Consider the following 18,146-nt stretch of genomic DNA (forward strand, 5'->3'; position numbering starts at 1 on the left):
TGGTCAAAAGTAGTGCATTACATAGGGAATAGGGTGCCATTTGGAACACAGTCTCTGTGTTGTCTTTTGGCAGTGGCATGTTCCTATAGCCTCTCTGTTCTCTCTCTGACAATATCTCACAAGATTGGCCACCATTAATTGCATATTTGAGAATGTAAAATCAAAGTTAACTATACATGAGAAGTATGAGTGGTTTAGGTTAATTTCCCATCCTATGTGGGCTCTGCCTGTCAAGCAGCAGAAGGGCACATTTGCCGATGTACTGTTAGCTGATCATAATTACTTTTTAAAGCTACCAGTAGAAACTTTGTACAGTTGGCTTAACATAGTGGTAAGTAGACCTAATGTACTTGTTTCTCCATCCAACGTAGGCCTACCTAGTGAAGTTGGATAACATTATCCCCTTTTCAACATTGTTTTTAAGTGTCACAATTGCTGCTGACAGACATAATAGCTAGGCTACATTGATTGTTGGACCATGTCAAATTGGCTAGCTAGCTAATAACAGATCACGTCAATAATGGCCAATTAACAAGCTAACTTTCAGGGGATAAACTAGATGGCTATATCCAAATATTGTTTGAGTTGCTTGCCATCTATAGTGGTGATGACAGAAGTACGAGTGACAACTTTCCCAGGACGAGGACTTGCCAATGTCAGGATCTTTCCAAAAGCCTAATCTCTGATGAAGCAAGTTAAATGACATGTTTGCTCAGATAGCTAGCTAAATGGATAGGCTACCCTCACTTCTGAAATTACATGATCAATTGATGTTTACTGAACATGAAAGCATGCAGTCACATGCTGTATAACTGATGTTAGAGCTAAATGTGGAATAATCAGAAATGTGTCATTCTGACTATACTCTTCAAGAGGTGATGATATTAAAACCAAATAGTTTATTTAACAATCCCTTGAAGACGGCACATATTTGTCAGCACGTATGGTTTTAGCGGAGCTGGGGTCTCCTTGCCCCCCCAGAAGCCAAACCGAACTCTCTGTACCATATTGTGACATTTAATTGATAACAACCTATATGCAGTGCAGTGTAGTTGTTCTCAAAAATATCACACACATACACAGAGTTAGACACACAATAGCGTGCACAATCATAAGCGAATACACACAAACACACACACACACACACACACACCAAATACCCAGTGGTGTGGGGTTTTTCTTTCTTCAGAAACTGAGCCGTCTGTATGACACGCTGCACAGAGCTTACAATAAGATCCTAGAGGTGATGCATACAGGCCGGAGACTGCTGGGGACCTACTTCAGAGTGGCCTTCTATGGACAGGTGGGTGGATATGGAATAAAACATACAAGATCACCTTCTATTTGCCTCCCAGTCTTTTTTTATTTGATTTTATGCCCTTTGAGACAGCATACCTGTGAAGCGCTGCACCCACAGACTCAGATAGACACTGGGGAGGAACTGGCTCCTTTCCAATATCCCCACTAGCATACCACTTACAAGGTAACAATGGGTGGGGCATGTATTCGAAGCGCTATGCTAGTATGTTTAGCTAATCATTGTTTAGTATGCTGGCTCAACCAATTGTACTTCTCTGTCAAGGATGGAGAGCCCATTACTTACGCCATCCTTATTTTTAGATGTTACCCTGCTAGTTCCGGAGGGCCGGAACTGATTGAATCGGCCTGGAATCAAAATGAATGAATGCCCAGTGTCGGCCCAAGTACATCAGGCCGTTTCCATCTACCGCAATTCAGGTCGACTTTGCCGGCATCTTACCAGAATCCCCCCAGAAGCGGCCCAAATGAAAATTTAAATAAACGTCTACAACATTACCAGATTTAGTCATTTTACTATTTTATACATAAAAATTATACCCATCCACAAAAAAATACATTTGTCAGAGGAAACACCATACACCTGGTGACCGTGTCAGCGTGCATGCGCCTGGCCCGCCACAGGAGTCACTACAGCGCGATGGGACAAGGACATCCCGATCTGCCAAACCCTCCCCTAACTCGGACGACGCTGGGCCAATTGTGGGTCCCCTGGTCTCCCGGTTGCTGCCGGCACGGGTCTTGAACCACGTCTGTAGCAACGCAGTTTACACTGCGACACAGTGTCTTAGACCGCTGCGGTATTGGGGAGGCTCCATCCACAATTTTTTAAAATGCTTATCAACTGCCTTGCACAAAGTATGAAAATACTACGCAGAATTCTTAAAGATTTTCATTTAAATGTTTTTTAATTTTTTTTATCACAGAAACATTGAGAAAATATTGAAAATAAATAATGAAATGTTAACTATTTAAAGCAGCCCATGTAATCATCTGCCAAAGAGTAGCCCCAATCGGCCCGATCCCCAAGTAATACATTTGGGCCAGATAACTCACACCAGAATTGGCCCGAGCTCAATCCCCACATCCTAGCCACAAGTAATACTGCTGAAGGGTATCTTCCTGTCCGTCTTGCATTTGTTTGGGGTGAAAATAAACTTGTCTCTCTCTGTTAATTACTATAGAAAAATAACAACAGTGCTCATCTGTCATAGTCTAGCTAATGTAGCGTCATTGAGGTACTTGTGGTTGTATCTTGTAAGCTTACTTTAACCACATCTGATATCAGTATCTATCAACCATCTGTGATATGGTGTTCTTTCTTGGTTACTTCCCTAACTGAGAGAGAGAGATATTAGATTAAAGTGAAATTACACCAATCCCGTAGACTAGTGGCCTCTGAGGAAGATGGATGTGAGAGGGCTAAAAATGCTACAACACCAAGGCTTAGCTTAAGTTTCACTTCTCTCTTCAGATAGATAAGGGATGATTTGTATCTCTGTCTGTGTGATACAGTGCCTTCAGAATGTATTCACAACCCGTGACTTTTAACACATTTTGTTGTGTTAAAGCCTGAATTTCAAATAGATTACATGTTGATTTTTTGTCACTGGCCGCCTACACACACAATACCCCAATTATGTTAAAGTGGAATTATGTTTTCTTTTCAATTTATTTTACAAATTCATTAAAATTGAAAATCTGAAATGTATTGAGTCAATAAGTATTTCACCCTTTTGTTAAGGCAAGCCAAAATAGGTTCAGGAGTAAATATTTGCTTCACAAGTCAGATAATAAGTTGCACACTGTGTGTGTAATAATCGTTTTAACATGATTTTTGAATGACTACCTCATTACTGTAACCCACACAGACAATTAGCTGTAAGGTCCCTCAGTCAAGCAGTGAATTTCAAACACAGATTCCACGACTAAGACCAGGGAGGTTTTCCAATGCCTCGCAAAGATGGGCCGCTGTTGGTAGATGGGTAAAAAAAAAACATTGAATATCCCTTTGAGCATGATTAAGTTATTAATTACACTTTGGATGGTGTATCAGTACACCCTGTCACTAAAAAGATACAGGCGTCCTTCTTAACTCAGTTGCCGGAGCGGAAGGAAACCGCTCAGGGATTTCACCATGGGGCCAAAGTTTACTTGTTACAGATTTTACTCCACAATACTAACCTAATTGACAGAGTTAAAAGAAGGAAGCCTATACAGAATACAAATATTCTACAACATGCATCCTGTTTGTAACAAGGCAGTAAACTAATACTGCAAAAAATGTGGCAAAGCAATTAACATTGTCCTGAATACAAAGTGTTATGTTTGGGTCAAATCCAATTTAACACATCACCGAGTACCACTCTCCGTATTTTCAAGCATACTGGTGGCTGCATGTTATGGGTATGCTTGTAATGATTAAGTATTAGGGAGTTTTTCAGGATAAAAAAAGAAACGTAATGAAGCTAATCAAAGGCAAAATCCTAGAGGGAAACCTGTTTCAATCTGCCTTCCACCAGACACTGGGAGATGAATTCACCATTCAGCAGGCCAATAACCTAAAACACAAGGCCAAATCTACACTGGAGTTGTTTACCAAGAAGACAGTGAATGTTACAGTTTTGACTTAAATCTGCATGAAAATCTATGGCAAGACCTGAAAATGGTTGACTAGTAATGATCAACAACCAATTTGGCAGAGCTTGAAGAATTTTGAAAAGAATAGTGGGCAAATGTTACACAATCCAGGTGTGGAAAGCTCTTAGGGACTTACCCAGAAAGACTCACAGCTGTAAATTGCTGCCAAAGGTGATTCTAACATGTATTGACTCACGTAAATACCTATCCAGTGGCAATTTTATCATGTAAATCTTGGTGGGACAAAAAAAGACATGTTTTAGATGCATGCCAGCAAAGCCACAATACTAAACAATACATTAATTCCACTTTAATGGTGAAAAGCAGTGCGCACAATCTGTTAGGGCCTACATAAAGCTGAACCAACATCAGACTTTCTTTTTCGCACCATGCCTGTTTTACATATTTTGTCATCAAACTTGTCATTCTCTGAGCTAGGATGAAACACCTGCATTTTGGAGCTGCCTTACTCAAGAAAGGCAAAAAGAGGCCATGTTTGTATGCGGCTTAATTAATGCAATGTTTATTTTTTACATTCTTTGCAAACTGATATGTGACGCGTATTAATGCCAAAATAACATGCAAAACAGGTAGGGCTCAAAACAGGTGGGGGTCTTCCCCACCTGCCCTGAATGACGGGTCGGCACTGTACTTATCTAGTCAAGATACACTGAACAAATATATATAACGCAACATGCAATCATTTCTAAGATTTTACTGGGAATACAGATATGCATCTGTCGGGGACAGATACCTTAAAAAAAAGGTAGGGGCATGGATCAGAAAACCAGTCAGTATCTGGTGTGACCACCACTTATCTCATGCAGCTCGACACATCTCCTTCGCATAGAGTTGATCAGGCTGTTGATTGTGGCCTGTTGAATGTTGTCCCACTCCTTTTCAATGGCTGTGCGAAGTTCCTGGATATTGTCGGCAACTGGAACACGCTGTCGTACACGTCAATCCAGAGCATCCCAACCTTGCTCAATGGGTGACATGTCTGGTTAGAAAGCTGGCCATGGAATGCAGGCCATTTTCTGCTTCCAGGAGTTGTCTACAGATCCTTGTGACATGGGGCTGCTGTGCATTATCATGCTGAAACATGAGGTGAGGGCGGGGGATGAATGGCACAACAATGGGCCTCAGGATCTCATCATGGTATCTCTCTGCATTCAAATTGCCATCGATAAAATGCAATTGTGTTCGTTGTCCGTAGTTTATTCCTGTTCATACCATAACCCCACCGCAACCATGGGGCACTCTGTTCACAACGTTGACGTCAGCAAACCGCTCGCCCACACGATGCCATACACGCTGTCTGCCATCTGCCCGGTATAGTTGAAACCAGGATTCATCCGTGAAGAGCACACTTCTCCAGCGTGCCAGTGGCCATCGAAGGTGAGCATTTGCACACAAGTTGGTTACGACGCAGAACTGCAGTCAGGTCAAGACCCTGGGGGGAGGACAAGCACGCAGATAAGTCGGTTTCTGGCCGTTTGTGCTGAAATTCTTTGGTTGTGTAAACCAAAGTTTCATCAACAATCCTGGTGGCTGGTCTCAGATGATCCCACAGGTGAAGAAGCCGGATGTGGCGGTCCTGGGCTGGTGTGGTTATACGTGGTCTGCAGTTTTGAGGCCGGTTAGACGTACTTCCAAAATGTCTCCAATGTTGTTTTAGAGAATAACAGTAAATTATCTGGCAACAGCTCTGGTGGACATTCATGCAGTCAGTGTGCCAATTGCATGCTCCCTCAATACTTAAGACATCTATGCGATTCTGTTGTGTGACAAAACTGCACATTTTAGAGTGCCTTTTTATTGTCCCCCAGCACAAGGTGCACCTGTGTGATGATCATGCTGTTTAAGCAGCTTCTTTCAGCTCATGAAACATGGGAGCAACACTTTACATGTTGCATTTATATTTTTGTTCAGTGTGTTTTACAAATGTTTACATTTGTCTTCCACTTTGACATTACAGAGTATTTTGTGTAGATCGTTGACAAAAAATGACAATTAAATCCATTTTAATCCGACTTTGTAACACAACAAAATATGGAAAAGTTCAAGGGGTGTGAATACTTTCTGGAGGCAGTGTATTTTATATTTTGAGATGAAAAATGACAACCTTGTTTTATATAGATGGATTGTTAGATTATTATTAATTCATGTTTCATTATGTCACGTTTTTTTATGCTTGCATACATTCAAAAATCCCAATAAATATATTGAAATATCCGACAAAGAACTTTATTTCACATTTGAGAGTTAGTCTAATTGATTTATGCCTGAATATTTTCCTCCTGAGTCTGCACCTGTTTTGCAGCATGAACATCCGCACCACCATTGGCCAGTTGGAATTTGGAACACTCTCAGTTTTCTAAGATTGCTAATATGTCTTGTTGACAGGGCTACTTTGAGGAGGAGGATGGGAAGGAATATGTTTACAAGGAGCCCAAACGCACAGGTCTGTCGGAGATCTCTCAGCGCCTTCTATGGCTCTACGGGTACAAATTTGGAGCTGAAAACGTCAAAATCATCCAGGACTCCAGCAAGGTAATAACTATAGTTGCGTCCCAAATGGCATCATATTCCCTATGCAGTGTACTACTTTTGAGTCTACGAGATCCTAGAATAAGGAAATAGGCTGCTTCCTTTATTGGAGTTGGAAACTCTCTGCAGTAGTTTCAAATGAATTTAATTTTCAGCCAGAAATAAAAACATGCATTTTCTTGTTTCCTGAGAAGAGAGGATGGTCCAAATATGAACCATCTAGAAATTCCTGTAGTACTATACATACTGAAGGACTCCAGGACAAGGTTTGGTCACCCACTGATATAAATGATGCTATACCAAAAGCCAGGAGCTCTTCCTGACCATGTGACCTGATCAGGAGAAACTATTGGCCTTAGTTCCGTTCATGTGGATTTTGCCTAGAAGGGATACAGTTTTTGTCAAAATGTACTTTTTGTAACAGGTTTAGGAGAACTTATGCAGCAGGTTAGGATAATTAGGTTAACAACCTCTTTTTTACAACCTATAGGTGCACAATCTTAGTTTGACCCCACGTCTCACAGCAGGAAAATAATATAACCAGAAATGTGTGGGGGGATGTCTTCTACTAAGCTATATGGAATTGTTTTAAGGTCATACTAAAGATCATTTAGCTATATTGATTTTACATTTTAAGACCCCTTGAAGTATCCCAAAAATGTGTAAAACATATGAAAATGTATATTTGGCCTTACTACTATTAGCCCATACGAACGCATTGAAAACAGATTCACTACCTGGATGTCACGGATCCCTCCGGAACTATGTCATTACGCACACCTGGTCCCCATTCCCACTGATTTGTAATTGCTTAAATATGCCCTTTGATTTCCATTGGGCTGTCAATTATTGTTCCAATGTCCGTTGATCGTGTGAGTACCTGTGTTGTTTTGGCTTTCGTGCCACTTGTATTGCGTAGATGATTACGGGTCTCGTCCCGTGTGGAATCATTGTGTGAGTGTATGTTACTGGTCTCGCCCCGGTGTATTTATTCGAGATACTCCTCGCTCTTTTGGTTGGGTTTCAACCCTGTGTTTTGCATACGTGTTTGTTTTTACATGGCACGCTGTAATTTGGGTAAATAAAAAAAAAACTATTACGCATTCCTGCGCCTGTCTCCCGATCCCGTTAGACCAATGTGACAATGGAACAACAGATTCAGGTATTTAGCCCCTTATTTTTGGCACTAAACAGTCTCCATATATACAGTACCAGTCACAAGTTTGGACAAACCTACTCATTCCTGGGTTTTTCTTTATTTTTACTTTTGTCTACATTGTAGAATATTTGTGAAGACATCAAAACTATGAAATGAATCATGTAGGAACCAGAAAAGTGTTAAATAAATAAATTGTAGATTCTTCAAAGTAGCCACCTTTTGCCTTGATGAAAGCTTTGCACACTCTAGGAATTATCTCAACCAGCTTCACCTGGAATGCTTTTCCAACTGTCTTGGATTCCCACATATGCTGAGCACTTGTTGGCTGCTTTTCCTTTACTCTGCGGTCCAACTCATCCCAAACCATCTCAATTGATTTGAGGTCGGGTGATTTGTGGAGGCCAGGTCACCTGATGCAGCACTCCATCACTCTCCTTCATTGTCAAATAGCCCTTACACAGTCTGGAGGTGTGTTTTGGGTCATTGTCCTGTTGAAAAACAAATGATAGTCCCACTAAGCACAAACCAGATGGGATGGCGTATCACTGCAGACTGCTGTGGTAGCCATGCTGGTTACGTGTGCCTTGAATTCAAAGCACCCCTACACCATCACACCTTGTCCTCCATGCTTCACAGTGGGAAACACATGTGGAGATCAAAGACACAGCGGTTGGAACCAAAAATCTCAACTTTGGACTCAACTTTGGATTTCCACCGGTCTAAAGTCCATTGCCTGTGTTTCTTGGCCCAAGCAAATCTCTTATTGGTGCCCTTTAGTAGTGTTTTCATTGCATCAATTCGACCACAAAGGCCTGATTCACGCAGTCTCCTCTGAACAGTTGATGTTGAGATATGTCTGTTACTTGAACTCTGAAGCATTTATTTGGGCTGCAATCTGAGGTGCAGTTAACTCTAATGAACTTATCCTCTGCAGCAGAGGTAACTCTGGGTCTTCTTTTCCTGTGGTGGTCCTCATGAGAGCCAGTTCCATCATAGCAGCCACAGGTACACCTCCAATTTGACTCAAATTATATCAATTAGCCTCAGAAGCTTCTAAAGCCATGACATTTTCTGGAATTGCACAAGCTGTTTAAAGGCACAGTCAACTTAGTTAATGTAGGTATTATTGGGGGCGCTAGAGAGCGTGCTATGGAGTAGACGTGCTTTGCTAGAGCTCCGCTCCATTTTGAAACAAATTTAGTATTTATCTTAACCTCTCACAACCTATAACTTCAAACAAATATGACAAAGGGAAAAGGCACCAGAAAAGGGGGTGCTAAACAAGATCATTTGAATGAGATAGACAACGAACCAATTTCAACGTCGCCAACCCACGAGGAGTTAGCTGAAGAGGCTAGCTTCCAAGATTCCCCCACAGAGCCTACGCAAAGTGACATTCTGGCTGCCATAAACCCACTAAGCAAGAAGGTGGACACAAGGTTGGCTGATATCTCACAGAGTATTGGGACTTTGGCCGAAACTGTGAAGGCAACTCAGAGAAGGGTGCATGAGGTTGAGCAGACGACAGTCGATCACGAGGCCAGGCTACAGGACATAGAGAAACAGTGCGCAACGTTCAAAAATGACAACAAAACCCTGAAAGCCCGACTGGAAATGCTTGAGTCGCATTCAAGACGCCAGAACATCCGAATATGTGGCATCCAGGAGGACACTGAGAAAGGGAAACCCACTGAATTTGTCTCGGAGCTGATACCGGCCCTGCTGGGGAGCGAACACTTTAAAACGGCCATCTTGATCGACCGCGCATACAGATCTCAGGCAACGAAGCCGGCCAAGGGCAGTCCACCAAGGCCATTCATTGTACGGCTGCACTATCCCCAGACCAGGGATCTCATCCTCAAGCTGGCTAGTCAAAAGTTCCCCCTTAACTTCAACGGAGCCAGGGTGTCTTTCTACCCAGATCCTACCTTGAAGGTGAGGAACCAACGTACCTTTGATGAGGTACGCAACAAATGCAGGGCGGCCAACATCCGATATGGATTCCTCTTCCCAGCCCGGTTTAAGGTGACAGTCGAAGGATCAACACGTACGTTTGACAACCCAAAAGAGGCCAATCTGTTCTTGACAAGCAAGCTCCCTGGCTGAGGATACAGAACGGCTGTGTCAGCCGACTAAATGACCAAATACAGGCCAGGAATGTGTTTGGATTTCCGGACTATGTCTTTTCGATTAGAAGATCAGAATTTGGGAGTTATGATTGGTGAGATGTTGTGGCTAATATAGCATTGTTTGGCACATCATGTTTTAGCGCCACTCACCCCCTAACGTGAGAGTTAAGTGTTAAGTGTTATTTAATATTAGCGTATATGCGGAGCATCTATAGACGACGAGTTAGTTCAAGCTGTATGTCTAGACACCCTAAAGTTTGTGTGTTAGCCAAGGAGTGCTTCGTTTGGGGAAGTCACTCAGTAAAGGGACGGGAGGGGGGATGGGGTATGTGTTTTATGTTCACGTTTATTATTAGTACAGGTGGCATGACAAGCTCCCGCACGGCGGGACGTTTTTCTTCTGAGTTTTGTATGACAGCAACAATTTGCTCTAAAATAAGAAATGCCACATAGTAATAGAGCACAGAGTAGACCAGGTGGAATAAAGATAGTCAGCTGGAACTGTAATGGCTTAGGGCATGTGGTGAAACGAGCTAAGGTTTTCTCTCATCTTAAATCACTGGGTGCTGACATAGTGTTTCTTCAAGAAACTCATATTAAACGCTCCGCTCAGGCCAAGCTACGAGTCGGCTGGATCGGTCAGATATACCAGTCTAACTTTGATGCAGAAGCGAGAGGGGTAGCAATCCTGATAAGGAAAAACATTCCGTTTGTTTACTCATCCTCGATTTCAGATCCTAATGGTTGGTATATTATTGTGGCTGGTACACTGAATTCGAAACCAGTAACCTTGGTCAATTTATATGGACCCAACTTCGATGATCCATTATTTTTTCAAAGGGTATTTAAGGACATACCAAATATCTCGGATACAAGCGTTATTGTTGGAGCGGACTTTAACTGTACGTTAGATCCTCTTTTAGATAAACAGCTATCAAGGTCACTTCAACAATCAAATGCCAGTGTCTGTCTAAATACATTGATGACAAACCTTAACATTGTCGATATTTGGAGACTGACGCACCCAACAGACAGGGATTACTCTTTCTTTTAATCAGTTCATAAATCATATTCCAGAATTGACTATTTTTTGTTGGACTCCAAACTAATCTCAGCGGCTGAGTCGGTTACCTATCACCCTATTCTAATTACGGACCACTCTCCTGTCCATGGTGCTGAAACTCGACAATATGTCGACAGGTCGGCGACCGTGGCGCTTAGACGCATACCTGCTGAAAGATAAGGCTTTTTGTCAGTATTTGAAGGAGCAGATTGCCTTTTTCCTCGGAACTAACGACACTGGGGATGTTGACGACTCCACCCTTTGGGAATCTCTAAAGGCTGTGATTAGAGGTTACATTATTTCTTATACATCAGAGAGGAAGAAACGCGCCAATACTAGGCTGAGAGAAATTGAAAGAGAGTTAGGGGAACAGGAGAACGTTTTTAGGACAAATTCCTCGTATACAGTCCTTGAGAAGATCACAAAGTTAAAATATGAATACAATACCAACCTTTCGAAACGGGTGGGCTCTTTACTTGCTAGAACGCAACAAAGTTATTTTGAACTGGGTGACAAACCACATAAATTATTAGCAAGACAGCTAAGGCATGTACAGGCATCTAGAGCTATTCACAAAATAAAAGACAAGAAGGGTAAAATAGTAACAGATCTGCAGGATATTAATAAATGCTTTGCACAGTTTTACTCAGAGCTATACCAATCAAAATGCGATGCTACTGATCCACAAACTATGGAACGCTTTCTCGCTGAATGTGAACTTCCTAAACTAGACAGGGGGGCAGCTTCTGCACTTGATGCAGGGATAACTTTGGAGGAAATTAACACAGCGATAGCACAATTTCCAAACAGCAAGGCCCCTGGGCCCGATGGATATGTAATAGAATTCTATAAGAAGTACTGCGCCAGTCTAGCTCCACTTATGTTGCGAATGTTTAAACAATCCAAAGAAAATGCCAAACTCCCGCAAACACTGTATGAGGCTACAATGGCACTGATCTTGAAAAAAGATAGGGATTCCATGGAGATGTCGTCTTATCGCCCCGTGTCGTTACTCCCCAAAGAAAACAAGGTGTTGACAAAGATATTGGCAAACCGATTGAAAACATATATATCTGACATCATACACCCTGACCAGACAGGTTTTATCCCGGGCCGACATATACACTACAATTTGAGACGTCTTTTCAACGTAATGTATCACGATCATAAGGTTGAGGCAGTGGTAATAGCTCTTGATGCAGAGAAGGCGTTTGACCGGATTGAGTGGAAATATATGATGTCGGTTCTGGAGCACTTCGGATTCGGAAAGGAATTTATTAATTGGATAAGAATTATTTATGCACACCCAATGGCGTCCGTGGTAACCAATCAAGAAATGTCGCAGTCATTCCGCTTGTTCAAGGGGTGCCGACAGGGGTGCCCTATTTCGCCTGCTCTCTTCGCTATAGCCATGGAACCCCTTGCTACTCGCATTCAGGCATGTGCCGATATAGCTTCTGTTAAAATAAAGGACACACAGCACAAAATTTCCCTATATGCAGACAAAGTTATTTTGTTTTTGTCCAAGCCTAAAACTTCTATTCCACCCTTACTTAACTTGATAAACACATTTGGCTCCTTCTCTGGCTACAAGATAAACTGGCAAAAAAGTGAGTTGATGCCAATATCACGGCCTGTGGATATGCAATTTCTGCAATCTACCCCGTTTAGAACAGTGATGGACAAGTTCACAAGCCTTGGCATTGTAGTGACAAGAGACCTTGACCAGCTATCTAAAGTGAATTGGGACATGAAAATATATCAGCTTAAACAAAATATATATTTTTGGAAAACTCTGCCTATCTCCTTGGTTGGCCGTATAAACGCTATTAAAATGGTTGTCCTACCCAGGTTTCTTTACCTCTTCCAATGTCTACCCAATGTCATACCACAAAGCTATTTTAAGAAACTGGATTCAATAGTAACTCCATTTTTATGGGATAACAAGGCAGACAGAATTTCAAAGAAGCATTTATGCAAGTACAAGATAGAGGGGGGCTTTGGCCTTCCTCACTTTAAACTGTATTATTGGGCTGCTAATCTGAACATTGTGTCTTTCTGGAGGGAAAGCTTACCTGCGATGAGACAGAAGGATATGCCTGCATGGCTTTTGATTGAGCAGGCCTCCTGTCAACGTTCCTCACTCCCTGCACTTGTTAATAGCCCATCATATGTGAAAAAATCCACTTATGACTCTAACCCAGTCATTTGTCATACGCTTAGGATCTGGAAACAGATGAGGTATTTTCTTAACATACCCACTGTATACATTGACAGCCCGATTTGCATGAATCATGCTTTCCACCCCGCATTGGATGATGTGGTGTTTTCACAGTGGAGGGAGAAGGGGCTCACAACAATTGGTAATCTATACATAGATGGTCAGTTAGCTTCATTTCAACAATTACAGGGAAAGTTCAACATACCAACAACACATTTTTTCAGATACCTCCAAATCAGCAATTTCGTAAGGACACATATCCCACAGTATGGCATGAAGCCAAATAGTCCTACATTAGATAGCTTCATCCTTGTCAAACCCCATTCAAAAGGGTCGGTCTCTAGACTGTATGATGTGCTACAAGCCCACATGGAGGTATCCACAGACACCATTAAAAGGGCTTGGGAACAAGAACTTGGCTCAGAAATCTCAGATGAGGACTGGGTAGAAGCTCTCAGGAATAAAAACCACAGTTCAGTGAATGCCAGACACAACCTTGTACAGTTTAAGGTGATACGCAGGTTACATTACTCAAAAGTAAAACTGCATAAAATATTCCCGGACACCTCACCACTGTGTGAGAGGTGCAAGAAGGATGAGGGGACGTTGACCCACTTATTCTGGACATGTCCAAAGTTACATGTTTACTGGGCTCTCATTTTTGATTATTTATCTAGAGCCTTTGATAGAGCTCTAGCCCCAGACCCATTGACCGCTCTGTTTGGCACAGTTGATGGGAATAATCACGAAGGGAAAGCTCTCTCTCTTTGTACTCTATTAGCCAAAAGACTCATATTGCAATTTTGGAAACTGGAGACTGTACCTACCTTTTGAAATGTGGTTACGGGATTTAGGAAATGTAATGCATATGGAAAAGATTCGATACAATACCTCCAATAGAAGTCCAATGTTTTACAAAATATGGCAGCCGATACTGGATAAATGGTCTAGTCCCGCTTCATAACTGGGTTGACGATCTGCTGCTACTCTGTGCTGTACTCCACTCAATATTTATTTTTGGCTGAACTACACTGCTTGTAATGACTATATGCTGTCTTCTTATACATGTACCACCTAATAGGATTTAGTTTTATTTTGTGTATGTGTGAGTTAAGTTTTGTTTTGTCCTCTAAATTGGCCATCCCATTCAACAGTACAATGACTGTCATTGTTAGTATTGCTGTCTTTTTTATTTGATTTTTTATTGTAAAATAATAAACATATTATAAAAAATAAAAAATAAACTTAGTTAATGTAAACTTCTGACCCACTGGAATTGTGATAAGGTGAAATAATCTGTCTGTAAACAATTGTTGGAAAACTTACTAGTGTCATGCACAAAGTAGATGTCCTAACCGACTTGCAAAAACTATAGTTTGTTAACAAGACATTTGTGGAGTGGTTGAAAAACGAGTTTTAATGACTCCAACCTAAGTGTATGTAAACTTCTGAATTCAACTGTATATATAAGCTGCCCATCCCTGCTATAAACCAATACAAGAGTTTTGTTATGTGTGGCTTGTTTGTTCAGGGATGTTTACTTTTTGTTGTTGCAATAAAATTGTTGCACGACATGACCTGTGCGTATATTTGACCAAGGACTACCAGTTAGATCAGTGTTACATTAGCTTCAGCATTTCAATTGTCTGCTTCTCAGAAAGGCTGTTTCAGAATGATAATTTAAGAACAATGGAAGGAGACAGAAGGTTCTGTGAGAAATTACTCCAAGACCAATACCAGACAATGCTGTTATAATTTGTTACAATGTTATAAAAGGTTGTTAGGGTGTAGTGATTTGGTCTATGGAGTGTATAATTGTCTTGAGACCTGACTGTGCTGTATCTCTCCTGTCCAGCAGCCAACACATTTCCGTATGTGAAGAAGCGTGTGGAGGTGTTGGGGGAGAAGCAGGTAGAGCTGAAGCCTGTGGACGTGGCCATCGACGAGATGCAGGCGCGCACTGCCGAGCTGACCAAGCTCTGCTCCTCCCAGGAGGTGGACATGATCCAGCTGCAGCTCAAATTGCAGGGCTGTGTCTCTGTACAGGTAGACTAGACCTTACTGTAGCTACATCACTTTGTGCATGCAGCGAGTGCATGCAGCTAACACCACAGACTAACATTAGACCTTAACGTAGTGGTATTCAACATTTGCCAGCGGGGACCTCATTTTTCCCACCAAAGTTCCATGACTCCACCCAAAATCTAAGACATAACCTTAAAGGATAACCAAATGTCCATTTTTTATGACATGTTATAGAAGGGTCCAGACACCTTTTTGTGTGTTTTTCCTATTTTCATTTTTTACTTGCCCCAAACAGCAAATCACTTCCTCATCCTTGTTGTGTAATATGGGGGCCACAAAAAAAAAACATGAATAAAGGCTCCAAAAACACCCAAATAGGTCATTTTAGAAACGGCAAAGCTCTCAGTATAGTGATGCAGGTCTATAGATGTTGTACACGTGAAATTAGTTCATTCCGAACTTGATCATCAATCCCCTCTGAATCAGAGAGATGCGGGGGGCTGCCTTTATTTTTTTATTTTACCAGGCAAGTCGGTTAAGAACAAATTCTTATTTTCAATGCCTGTTCAGGGGCAGAACGACAGATTTGTACCTTGTCAGCTCAGGTCAGACGCATATTTCGCATCAACAGCTCAATCCTGCTGATAAGAAGCAACATGTCTGGTCAGATGCATACTTCGCATCAACAGCTCAATCCAAAATACCCCCCCCCCCCCCCCCCCCCCCCTTTGAACTGAAAGAGAGGCTTCTTTTGTAGGGGAAGCCCCTCCCATCAGAACATAACAAACACACAAATTAATTAAGCAATTACCATCATCAAAGCCTATATTTTCCACGCCGCTAAACATCATGAATTATATGCATTTCACCTTTGCAATCCGTTTCTCATGATACGATATAACACATTTACAAAATCTCATCCCTACTGACATGGTGTCTTCCAATATGCCCGTTCACGTCAACGAGCCATTCGGGACAGACACAACAAAGCCAGACCGAAGCCATAGCTTTGGTCCTTCTCCCACCCGGAAGCTACCGATCTGAGAGAGGAACAGAACCAAACAGCGCGCTCATCCATAACATTGAGTACAATAAACGTTGCTTAAATTAAACATGAACGCTTGTCTGTATATTATTTTTACCATAACAAACTGTTACTGGTGGGAGGTAAGAATAAAGTGTGCAATGTATGTACTAAAATAGCGAAGTTAACTTGTGCGTCGACCCACATTGATAACGTGTAGCTAGCTGATAACGGCGTAGGGAGGGGGCGATGAGTGTGTGAGTACCAAACTCTGCCCGCGGCCAGTGACAAACTTCTCCGACACACACAAACACACTACCCTGCCCTATTCCAAGCAACAGTATGCATCACCACTCCTTGTGCAAGACCTGTCAAACATTCCTAACATGTGCCGCATCTACTGTATTTCCTACTCTGCGTTTACGCTGCAGTCCGTAATGTATTGTGAAGCTCTACATTGTTAAAACAACATTTTATATTTTGGCTTATGATGTGGTACTAAGCTCATGAGGCATCTGTAGGTTATATTCTTGAAGGATCATTGGCTGCCATATATATCATCAATTCAAAAGTCCAACAATGGATGTACAAATCAGACTAACTTTAAGCGGAGTATATAATGGTGCTCTTTGACCAAGGTCGATTGGTATTTACTGAATTTATTGTTCTCTCACAATAGCTTTCACTTTCTACTGACTGTTGCCAGCACATTGTGTTATTCTGTCTTTTACTTTCCTTTTGTGTCTAACGATAACTGTACCCTTCTGTCTATGCTGTCTCTTGCTGCGCCTTAGATTTAAGGAGTGCCAGGTAATTTGATCTCCCGTTTATCACGGTCAGTGAGAGAAGCAGTCAGTGGGTTGATATACTGTTTGTGGCAACGAATCAAATGAAATGCTTATTTACAAGCCCTTAACCAACAATACAATTTTAAGAAAAATAATTCAACAAGTATAAAATAAACTGAAGTAAAATAGAAAAATAACTAATTAAAAGGCCACAAAATAACAATAGCGAGACAATATACAGGGGGTATCGGTGGCAAAATTCCCTTGGATCCATGTTACTTAAGCAACTGTATTGCTCACAATACTTGATTTATTGTAGAGGGAAACAATGGCCTCTATTTTAATAAACTCCATTATATGTGGGTGCGTGCATGGTGTGTGTAGATAGTTGAGGAAATTGTTTTATTTATTTTAGAATAAGACTAATGTAACAATATGTGGGAAAAATCAAGGGGTCTGAATGCTTTCCGAAGGCACTGTACGTGTCTGTGGCGGTTTGACCAATGATGGTAACGATGTATGTTGTTGTCTACTCTTGTCACCATAGATCTTCCAGGAGGATATGATGCAGTCACTGCTCCAGAACTCCTAACATGTATTCCATGTATAACATGTATCAGTGGGACGACTACAGACCTGGGCTAAAGTCGACAGACCACACATTTTTCACAGAGTATAGCTATTTCTCACACACACATACATACATTCTCCGTCAGCTGAACCCAAACCGGCTCTGTCAGCTTCCTGGTAATTTGTTTTGATCAATGCAAAGCTGTTGTTGCCTTGCACACTGCATCAAATGGCTTTGTTGCTTGAGAGAAGTGGAAACACAATATTACACTTAAGTGCTGAAGTCTATTCTTCTATGCTCAAAGGTAGCTAATGTTACTTATGTTATAGGAAGAAAGAAAAAAAGAGTAACCAACCCATTTGTTGTCTGTACACTCTTAGAAAAAAAGGGTTCCAATAGAGTTCCATGTGGAAACAGTTCTACCTGGAAAAGGGTTCTACCTGGAACCAAATAGTGTTATTCAAAGGGTTCTCCAATGGGGACTGCCGACGAACCCTTTTATGTTCTAGATATAGATGGGTTGGCTGACAACATCACGCCATCGACGTGACCGGAAGGCATGCGTTGATATGATTCTGAACAGTCAGATAGCTAGCAACAATGACAAGAAGCTGCTGTGCGGGGAATCGTAGGTGGCTCGTTTCAGCTCGTATCTTGTT

The 18,146-nt window shown here is 41.6% G+C and overlaps 1 pseudogene; it reads left to right on the forward strand.

Annotated features, from left to right (window-relative positions):
* The window catches only part of LOC110532966, an 88,044-nt pseudogene extending 70,207 nt beyond the window's left edge, over positions 1-17,837 (forward strand).
* The last annotated feature ends 309 nt before the right edge of the window (positions 17,838-18,146 follow it).

Source organism: Oncorhynchus mykiss, chromosome 9 (genome assembly GCF_013265735.2).
Source record: "Oncorhynchus mykiss isolate Arlee chromosome 9, USDA_OmykA_1.1, whole genome shotgun sequence".
NCBI lineage: Eukaryota > Metazoa > Chordata > Actinopteri > Salmoniformes > Salmonidae > Oncorhynchus > Oncorhynchus mykiss.